Source organism: Muscardinus avellanarius (assembly GCF_963383645.1).
Source record: "Muscardinus avellanarius genome assembly, chromosome: X".
Lineage (NCBI taxonomy): Eukaryota > Metazoa > Chordata > Mammalia > Rodentia > Gliridae > Muscardinus > Muscardinus avellanarius.
Window position 1 is genome coordinate 44,132,161 of NC_137792.1, and position 8,449 is coordinate 44,140,609.

The 8,449-nt window shown below is 40.8% G+C and overlaps 1 pseudogene across 1 annotated transcript; it reads left to right on the forward strand.

The window, feature by feature from the left end:
• Positions 1-225: 225 nt before the first annotated feature.
• Positions 226-5,672, forward strand: LOC308278869 (microtubule-associated protein RP/EB family member 1-like; annotated as a pseudogene). The gene is made up of 4 exons: positions 226-1,042; positions 2,202-2,238; positions 5,372-5,440; positions 5,540-5,672. The product of its transcript is annotated as a microtubule-associated protein RP/EB family member 1-like (transcript).
• The last annotated feature ends 2,777 nt before the right edge of the window (positions 5,673-8,449 follow it).

Genomic DNA, 8,449 nt, shown 5'->3' on the forward strand with positions numbered 1-8,449 from the left:
GGGCAGTAAAAAAAAAGGGAGACTTGAGGAAGGAAACAGCTTCAATAATGTTATGTCCATATATGAAGGTACCACTACCAGTCTCACTAACATGTATGTGAGGGGACCTGGAGGAAAAATAGGAGAGGGGAGTAACTTTAAAGTGGAAAGGTCGGGAGGTTTGAACCACAAAATGGAACTGGAGCTGGAGTAGGCAGTGGACAGGATTCCACCCGAGACCAGAAAATGGCAGTGAATGTATACTTGACATCAGTCACCAGTGATAACCTAAGTCAACATGACATGCTGGCCTGGATCAATGAGCCTCTGCAGTTGAATCTGACAAAGACTGAACAGTTATGCTGAGGGGCTGCCTACTGCCAGTTTATGGACATGCTGTTCCCTGGTTCCATTGCCTTGAAGAAAGTGAAATTCCAAGCTAAACTAGAACACAAATATATCCAGAACTTCAAAATACTACAAGCAGATTTTAGGAGAATGGGAGTTGACAAAATAATTCCCCCAGAAATTAGTAAAAGGAAAGTTTCAGGACAATTTTGATTTGTTCAGTGGTTTAAAACTGTTTTTGAGCAAACTATGATGGAAAAGTCTATGATCCTGTAGCTTCCAGACAAGGTCAAGAAACTACAGTGGCTCCCTCCCTTTTTGATCCAGCTCTGAATAAACCAAAGAAACCTCTTAGCTCTAGCAGTGCAGCTCCTCAGAGACCCATTTCAACACAGAGAACTACTGAGACTGCTAAGGCTGGCCCAGGAGTGGCACGGAAGAATCCTGGTGCAGGCAGTGGGGAGGGTGATGCAGCTGAATTGATGCAGCAGGTCAGTGTATTGAAACTCACTGTTGAAGACTTGGGGAAAGAGAGAATTCTACTTCGGAAAGCTAAGGAACATTGAGTTGATTTGCCAGGAGAATGAGGGGGAGGATGACCCTGTATTACAGAGGATTTTAGACATTCTGTATGCCACAGTGATACCTGATGAGGGGGGCCCACGGGAGGAACAAGCAGCATCCAGATTCTTCACTCCAAATCATGTGCTTAACTGTAAAATACTCCCTTCCATTATTCTTACAGGATTCACCAGTTTCTTTTTATGAGCAAAATGTACCTCTTCTTAAAAGTGCACTTTGCAGAAGATTCATTTGTTTTCCAATAATTTTGAGTTAGGAACTTTTACCATGTAGCAGAGCAGTATTAACATCTAATTGTTTCACCTGGGAAACAAAGAGGCTGGCCATGTTCCTTACCATGGGCGTGCTGGTTACACTGATTGCTGGAGACGTGTTTTTATGTAATACACTGAGGTGGCAACTTCAGTAGAGAAATGTAAAGACTGAATTGAGTTTTAAGCTAATGTGAAATCTTGGCAGAGAACATTTTAATAAATAAATGCCTTACGAGTATTTAAGATACGCTTCCATGTTTCAAAATATAAAGTGTAATGTGACAGGAGATCTTATGTCTCTGACATTGATTCTGGGGAGGAAGGGCCAGACTTTGGAACATTTGGAACCTGCTGCCACAGGGCTCGCAGGGCTGCCTGAATCCTCCAAGGCCTAAAAGGAAAGTTTGATCAACTACATCTAAAAGCAAGCAGCAAGGTTGCCTCAATGAATAGAGGGGGTATTTTAGCCCTGAGATGTTTGAGTTAAAGAATGCTTCATTGAGCATTTCTCTGATGATTTTTTTTCATTTATTCCTGAAATTTCTATGTGTTGTGTTTTGGGGAGAAAAGAGATGTGTCTAGGATTTTAACCTAACAACTACTTTTGAAGATTTGCCCGCGTCTTTGGAATTCGAATGGGGGTTGTGTCCCATTTTACTATCTTGCATTTACATTTAGTGCATTTCTCTTCTCCACTCCCCTTGCCCACTGGGGACCCCTCTTTGGCTCCTTGAGTTTGCTGCATAACATTGGAAGCGCAGCAGGCAGATGAGCATGCTGCATGTTTTTGCTGGACCTCTAGCAAAGGGAGTGACCAGTGAAGGCCATTGTAACCTTGGGGTGTTTCCGGTATCTGCTATCCACAGCTCTCCATTGTTAACAGGATACTTTGTCAGTGCACTAATCTCTTTGGAGATAAAATTCACTAGTATGTTACCAAATGTTCAATTTCTTTTGCAGAAAATACAGTACCATATCTGAGTTACTAATATTTAAAGTATTTCATTCCTTAACTCTCCCTCATTGTGTTGTCCACAGCCTCTTCAGTTCCTTTTTTGGAAGAATTCTTCAAAATGTATGTTACCCACTACTGAGATTGTTCAGCCCCGATATTTTTCTATTGATTTGTTTATGGTGGTTGCTCGTCCTAAAATGTGTGTAGAAAACAGATATTTTATGATAAAATTGCTGTGCAGCGCATGCTTTGTGTGGAATTCAGAGAAAAACACAGATTCATTAATAACAATGCCCAAAATGCAAGTAACTAGCCATTGTTCAGATGATGGTGCTATTTCTCTTTTGTGGCCTTTTAGACTTTTGTTGCCCCCAAATTCTATTTTATTGGGAACCTGTTTTCTACCTGGTATTTCTTGGCAGGGTTTTTTTTTTCTATTTTCAAGCAATTTATAGATAAAATTCTGTATTTCAAGAGTGAAAAAAATAGCCGAGCATAGTGGCACACACTTGTAATCCCAGTGTTTGGGAGGCTGAGACAAGAAGATCTGGGTTCATGGCCAGTCTCAGGTACTTAGTGAGGCCCTCTGCAACTTATAGAAACCTTGTTTCAAAACAAAGAATTAAAAATTGGGGCTGGGGTGTAGGTCAGTGGTAGAATACCCATGGACTCAATCCCCAGCACCACAAACAAAGAGTGGAAAAAATAAAGTGGAGAGACCTGGCAAATATTATCTCAGCCAGGAAATTGAAGCTAAATGATCAACTATGTCATGTTGACATGTGTTGAGAGCGGCACTCCTCTCTGTGGTCTTCTTTCCCCAAACCCATAACATCAGGCTAACCAGGAAGAAAACTGTAGAAAAACCCAGACTGGATGCTCCTCAAAATTGTAAAAACCATCAAATGCATGGAAAGCCTGAGAAACTGTCACTGCTTGGAGTACCCTGAGGAAACATAATAGCCGAATGTAGTGTGCTACACAACATCCTATATGAGATCCTAGGGCAGAAAATGACATTAGATAAAAGACTAATGAAACAAAAAAATGTACATTTTAGTTTCTATTAATGCGTTGATATTAGCATGAAAAATGTAGGGCAATAATGTAAGTTATTAAAAGTGATGGAAAGCCCATTAGGAGGACTGACAACATTCTGTCTTTGTATTTTTTTATAAATCTAAAGAGATTCTAATATAGAAAGTTCATTTAAAAATACACCAAGAGCTGTGTGCACATATGTTTGGGTCACAGTGACCACACTATGATGTATAATTGCAGTGCACTCATAAAATTATTTTTAAAAGTTCATTTCAAAAAATAGGCATAGCATTTGAATAGGCACTTCAAAAAAGGGATGAAATAATAGTCAGTAGGCACATGAATAGTTGTTCATCCTTACTCATCAGGGAAAAGTGAATTCAAAACATAATGAGATACCCCTACATACTCACCCATACCAATCAAATAAATAATTTGGGGGACACTGGAGAATTGAACCTAGGGGCATTCTACCTCTGAGCTATACCCCCAGTCCTATTTTATTTTTTATTTTGAAACAGGGTTTCACTAACTTGCTGAGGCTGGCTTCAAACTTGTGATTGTTCTGTCTTGGATTCCCCAGTCCTGGGAGTACAGGTATGCATCACTATGCCTGGCTCAAATGAATACATTTTAAAGACTGGCCGAGTCTGGTGGCACACTCCTGTAATCTCTGTACTTGGGAGACTGAGACAGGAGGATCACATGTTCGAGGACAGCCTCAGCAAATAGCGAGATTCACATCAACCTAACAAGACCCTGTTTCCAAATAAGAAATAAAAATATTGAGTTGGGAGTGTACCTCAAAGGTAGAGGCCTTTGGGTTCAGTCCCTGGTAAACACACACACACACACACACACACACACACACACACACACACACAATTTAAAGACTGAAAGACAATAGGAAACTAGGAAACAAAAGGGACTTCAGGTAAATGATGAGAGAGACCAGGGGAATAGTAGAAGGAGATTTGAGGAGGATGGTGAAGAGGGGAAAAGGAAATCCAAGGAAGGAAACAGCTCAAATAATGTTATGTCCATATATAACATTATCACTACCAAACTCACCAACATTAACCAGGATGGGGGAAGCTGGGGGAGGGAAGAACGAGGAGAGAAACATACCACACATGTACATTTGTATCACTTCGAGCCTTACTATGATGTGTGATTACAATGCACCAATAAAATCATTTTAAAAATCCAGGTGTAGTAGCCCAGACCTATAATCTCAGTACTTGGGAGGCTGAGATAGGAGGATCGCAGATTTCAGGTCAGCCTCAGCAACTCAGTGAGACCCTCAACAATTTAGCAAGAGCTGTTTCAAAATAAAAAAATAAAACATGGCTGGGGGTATAGCTCAGAAGTAGAATGCCCTGTGTTCAATCCCCAGAGCCACGCACAAAAACTTTTTTAACAAAAATAAGGATGGAAGCCGGGTGTGGTGGCGCATGCTTGTAATCCCAGCATTACGGACAGCCTCAGCTACTTAGCGAGGCCCTTCACAACTCAAGTAAGACCCTGTTTTAAAGAAAAAAAAAAGACTAAACAAATGGGCTAGGGGGTGTAGCTCAGAGGTAAAATACTTTTGGGCTTCATCCCCAGTACTGCAAATAAAATAAAATAAAGATGAACAACATGAAGTGTGGAAGAAGATAAAGATTAGTTGTTTCCCTTAAGAACAGGTAAGTAACAGAATGCTCTTGAAAGTATTTCAAAATGATTACATCTCCCCTAAATATATTTCAAAATGGATTGAATTTCTGGTATCTTTGCTGTGAGCCCTGGAGGATCTCTGATCTTCCCATGTGAAACAGGAAAGAGAGGTGAAACTCAAAAAATGCGAAAATGCGGACACTGCCCTAGTGCTCCATCCCTTGAAAGTTTTTTTTGTTTGTTTTTGTTTTTTAGGGGATCATACTGGGGATTGAATTCAGGATTGTATCTTTGAGCTATATCCCCAGCCCTATTTTCTATTCTTCATTTTGAAACAAGGTTCAGTTAAGTTGCTGAGGCTGGCCTCAAAACTGCAATCCTACTGTCTCAGCTTCCCGAGTGTTGGGATTCCAAGCGTGCATCACTGCACCTGATCCCTCTTTCACTTCTGAAGGAACTTTTCACTGGATGTTAACTTCTAAATTGGCTATGTTTTTAATTTCAACATTTAAAAGATTTGCCTCATCTGTTGTCTTGTTGACATTTGCTATAGTATGGATGCTTTGCCCGCCCCAGCCCGATTCATGTTGAAATTTAGTCCTGATGCAATAGTTTTAAAGAGGTAACCTTGAGAGATGATTAGATCTCTGCTCTCAGGAATGAATTGGTGCTCTTATAAAAGAGCTGTAGGAAACTAGCTGGGGCCCTTTTGCCCTTCCAGTTCATCTGCATGTAAGGATACAGTGTTCAGCCATCTGAAGGTCATAACAACAAGGCACCACTATGGAAGGACTGATCAGAAAGCGAGCCTATGTGGCGACTTGATCTTAGGCTTCCAGCATCTAGAACTGTAGAAAGTAAATTTCTACTCTCTATAAGTCACCCAATCTCAAGAATTTTGTTATAGTAGCACTGATGGACTAAGACAGTATTGTCTTTGCCAAATGATCAGCTGTTATTCTTATTATGGGGTCCTTCCTAGGCAGGGTGTTTTTTAAACACTGACTTCCTTCAATATGTTCATTTTATCTTTGGTTTTCTGCTTTATTTTCTCTTTCTGTGGTACTGGGGATTGGACCCAGAGGTACTTTACTCCCAGCCCTTTTTATTTGTTTATTTAATTTTTTGCAGTACTGAGGATGGAACCCAGGAGCATTCTACCTCTGAGCTATACCCCAGACTTATATTCTTATTCTTTAAATTTTTTTATTCTTTATTTTTGAAACAAGGTCTCACTAAGTTGCAGAAAGCCTCACTAAGTAGGTGAGGTTGGCTGAGAACCCGTGATCCTCCTGTCTCAGACTACCAAGTACTGGTATACAAGTGTGCACCACCATGCCCAGATCCTTTTAAAATATTTTATTTCAAAATAGGGTCTTGTTAAGTTCCCAAGGGCCTTGCCAAGTTGCTGAGGCTGGCCTCGAACCTACAATCACTTGTCTCAGCCTCCTAAGGTACTGGTATTACAGGCTCGCCCCAGGACGTCGGACTTGGAATATAAAAATCTTAACCATAATTGAACAATTGCTAGAAGTTCAGTATTGACAAGCTTTAAATTAAAAACTCCAGGACAGAATGATAGGACCCCATCACAATTTTGTGAAACTTATGTCCAGAAACTTTCCATGTTCTCACAGTGAATATTGGAGAAAATTCTACTCCTGTTTTAGCAAGAGGAGAAAAAAAAGAACCATTTTCAAATATACTGTGATACATGCGTATGTGTTAATAGCAGCACAAATCACAATAGTCAAATTATGGAACCAATCTAGGTGTCCATCAACAGATGAATGGATAAAGAAAATGTGGTCTAAACACAGGATGGGATTTTACTCAGACATAAAAAGAATGAAATTATGTCATTTGCAGGAAAATGGATAGAACGAGAGATTATTATGCAGAGATCAGCCAGTCTCAGAAAATCAAGGGTCATATTTTTTTTCTCATATGTGGAAGCTAGAGAGAAAATGGGAAATAAAAAGAACTTCAGAGGAGAGGGACCAGTAGAATAATAGGAAGGGCTTGGGAGAGGGAAGTGGGGAAGGGAAAGGAGAATTGATGAAGAAAATAGTTTAAATAATGCTATGTCCATATGGGAAGGTATCATTACCAATTTCACTAACACATATGGGGAAAGTGGAGGGAGCGGGGTGGAAACACACCAAGTGGTGTGTGCACATATGTTTGTATTACTATAAACCTCACTATGCTGTATAATTATAATCCACCATAAAGTGTGTGTGTGTGTGTGTGTGTGTGTGTGTGTGTGTGTGTGTGTGTGATTAAGCCCAGGGCAGTCTAGGGCAGAGCTACACCTCAGCCCTATTTTATTTTGAAACAGGGTCTCACTAAGTTGCTGAGGCTAGCCTTAAACCTAAGATTCTCCTGTCTCAGCCTCCCAAGATAACAGCAGTTCTAGGACAGAGGTAGGCAGAAGGGATATTTGGGAGTGGGGGTGTTACTGGGGTTCCTGGAAGCCCTCCTTCCTCCGGGCTACACTCCCAGACCTATTTTATATTTTTGAAACAGGGTCTCTTATGCCAGCGCGGCTGGCTTCGAACCTGCGCTATCCTCCTGTCTCCGCCTCCCAAGCGCGGGGATTACAAGCGTGCGCCACCACGCTGGGCCGGAAGGGATATTAAAATAAGGAATGCAGTACTACTGAGTAATGCAACACAGATGAGCCTGAAAAACACATGCTAAATTTAAAAAGCCAGACACAAATGCCACATATTGTACAATTCCATTTTTATGGATTATCCAGAGTAGATAAATCTGTAGAGTCAAAAAGCAGATTAGTGTTTGCCAGGGACTAAGGGAGGGGAGAATGGGGAGGGATTGTTGAGTGGGTACGGGGTTTCTTTTTGGTGTGATAGAAATGTTTTGGAACTAGGTCAAAATGCTGGTTGTAAGGCCGGGCGTGGTGGCGCACGCTTGTAATCTCAGCATTCGGGAGGCGGAGACCGGAGGATCGCGGTTAGCAGACAGCCTCAGCTATTTAGCGAGGGCCTTCACAACACAGTGAGACCATTTCAAAAAGACTAAAAAATAGGGCTGGGGTTGTAGCTCGGAGGTACAATGCCCTTGAGTTCCATCCCTGGTACCTCAAAAAAAAAAAAAGTGCTGGTTGTACAACATTGTCAATATTCTAAATGCCTGTGTATTATAGACTTTAAAATCATTAATTATATATTTTGTAAATTTTTCTTCATTAAAAATTTTGATGAATAATATGTGAAAAACTCCCAATTCTGCTATTACCAAATCCACAGTACCTAGGTTTTCACACTCCAGTTAATTGCAAACCCATTCCTTCTATTTGCTCGTCCCAAACCTTGCAGTCATCCTTCATATCTAATCCATAAGCAAATAACAGGAGTTTACATTTCTAAATATACCCAGAATGTGACAATGTTTCACCATAGCCACAACTAACATTCTTGTCTAAAATACTCTTATCTATTTGCTAGATTTTCACAACTGCTTATCAATTGGCTTCAATCTTTCTCCCTCTACAGTCCTTCTCGGTACGGCAGCCAGAGCGATCCCATTGAAACGTGTTACATAGAGCTTGACGTGGTGTGACACGCCTGTAATCCCAGGACTTGAGAGGCTGAGACAGGAGGATCAT